The following is a 2584-nucleotide window of genomic DNA, read 5'->3' on the forward strand; positions in this document are numbered from 1 at the left end:
AATATATAATCTATATGGGTAATCATCTGAATGTATGGCCTATATCAGAATGTTTGATATACTCGTATATTAAAGACATTTTAAAAAACAATGTAGAAATCACAAGAGAATGACATAAAAATGCATACTTTTTAAGGTTATACCAAGAAATACAAAACCCATATTTGAGGAACTGGTCAAATTAAAATTTTAGATATCTGAGTTTGTACAAATGCTCCCTTTGAAACCCCCCCCCCCCCACAAAATACCCATCGAAAGGAAGCTCCTTGTTTACCCACACTTTCCACCTAAGGCTAATTCTCTGACATCACTTTCCACCTCAGGTTAATTCTCTGACTTCACTTTCCACCTCAGGTTAATTCTTTGACTTCACACTAGTCTACACATACGCAGAAAAGAACATACGCCACTGCTATCGAATGATTTACTAAAATGACATTTATATATGGTGTATACCGGTGTCACATACATGTATATATCAGAACATAAAAAATCTTTCTTATACATCATTAGAAAGACAGCCCTACAGCATATGTCTGAGTCAGTGTTCATGGGACTGTGTGACAAACTTGGGACTTCACAACTGGTGGCCATGAGGAGAGATGTGGTAGACATCAGTGATATGGTGATCAATCAAGTGAGAACAAGTGATGATGTCAGTTTTGTGAAAAGCGGAAGTGAAAAAGAATGATTTAGACTTGAGAAATCAGATATAGACTGTATGTTGTGGCCAAATAATCACCGTGTGATCTGGGAATTATCTCAGTCTCAGTATTACAACACACACAGACAAACACTGATCCTCTGTGACTCTTCTGATAGTCCACCAGGATTTACTTTGTTATACTTACTGTCACCAAGCAGTTACAGAAATGTCCAGAGTGCATGTGTTAGAATGAATAACAGGAATTATATCTCCAGCTCAAAATACACATAGATTCTATGCTCGGTTGCCGATTTTCCTGACCCCAGTCCACATGGACCCTGTATCAGTGGAGTGTATTTTGGGGATAAAGAATATGATTATGCCTACTGTTTTGCTTGTGACTTTTGGCCTCCATCTGCCTCCTCATGGATAGACAGATGTCACTCATGGCCACAGCCTCATGCTGATGATGAGATGGTAAAGAATGGATGTCACTTTGTAGTAATAGGACATACACTTGGACACCATGTGCACAATGAATGGAGAATTTCTTTCTCTCTTGCAGAACACAAACTTCTGTGTGCTATGAATCATTGTCAATTCTTAACTTACGGCTTACTTAAATTGTTCTTGACAGAATTAATTAACAATGAACTAGGTGATGGATGGTGATAAATTACTGTGTTCCTATCATATGAAAACAGCAGTTTTCTGGATAATTCAACAAAATACATTACAACATTGGTGTCCACAAACTCTCCTAGAGTGTTTCTGGAAATGCTTCAAGCTCATTCTTAAGTTCAAGCTCATTCTTAAGTGGGTGTATGAGGGGGTCTGTCCTAACTTCTTCATTCCCCAAAATAACATGTTTCTGGGTAAAGTCCATGGTGAAGCACAACATCGACTATTTATAAGACTGCATGAGTTATATGAGAAGGGTTTAGCTTTCCTGCTACACAGTCCATCCATTAGGTCTTCTATAATAAAGGGCCTTCTCTACCCCCATCTCTCCATCTGTACAGATGAAAATATTATGATATCTGATATTAAGTTCGATAAAAATCTCTTTGACGAGATACACGCATATGCCGTAATTTCCACTCCAAACCTAGAAACATGTATAAGGTCTCTACATACAATAGCACAAATCATAGGTTCACTTTTCCTTACACAATATCACTTCCCATTGTTACAGAAACTTACAGCTAATGTTTTTCAAGGAACTTCTTTTATATTGTATATGGAAACTTACTCACGTAAAAACAAACTGAGGTATAGAGCGGACAAAATCTCCTGTTATATGCTGAAATTAGCAGCCAAGTATGGTTGTATTACTGACATGATGTACATAGCCATGTATTATTACAACACACTTAGATAAAAGGAGACTTTGAATATTATAGAGATTATCAAGGTAAAGTTAACACAGCCTTGTGTGATTTTTAGGTCAAATGTAGATACAGAGATGTATACTGAGGCTGTAGGGGGACATTCCTGGTCTACAAAGATGAGACAGGCTGTAGCAATGAATATCAAACTTAGCCAAGAAATGTATTACATCAATGAGTTAATACGAGAACAACAGTCTGGTCTACAGAACAATTGATCTTTATTATGCATCCCACATTTGTTCTGTTATATATGCTAGAGATCTTGTGCTACAGACAAGTTGACACAACGAGAGTACAAACAGCTCTAGATTATCTACAGACCCTAGTTAACTATGATCAAGGACAGTTTATAAATTTATATGGAAGATATATATCCTGGCAGATTCTGGGGATCTGTCAACAGGTGACAGGGAACCTCCGGGCTGTTTTATACTCACACCAACAATCTCTCAGATAAGCACCATTCAACAGCATACACAGAGCTACAGAAATGAGATTACAGAGAAGTTTTCACCAATATATCTAAATTAGTGAAAGAAAAGAAAGT

General features: G+C 37.1%; 1 pseudogene; it reads left to right on the top strand.

The window, feature by feature from the left end:
- The first annotated feature begins 297 nt into the window (after nucleotides 1-297).
- On the top strand, nucleotides 298-2252 carry LOC134247934 (uncharacterized; annotated as a pseudogene).
- Nucleotides 2253-2584: the final 332 nt, after the last annotated feature.

Source organism: Saccostrea cucullata, unplaced genomic scaffold, assembly GCF_032062105.1.
Source record: "Saccostrea cucullata isolate Sc308-1 unplaced genomic scaffold, CSIRO_AGI_Scuc_v1 ctg5653, whole genome shotgun sequence".
Classification (NCBI taxonomy): Eukaryota; Metazoa; Mollusca; class Bivalvia; order Ostreida; family Ostreidae; genus Saccostrea; species Saccostrea cuccullata.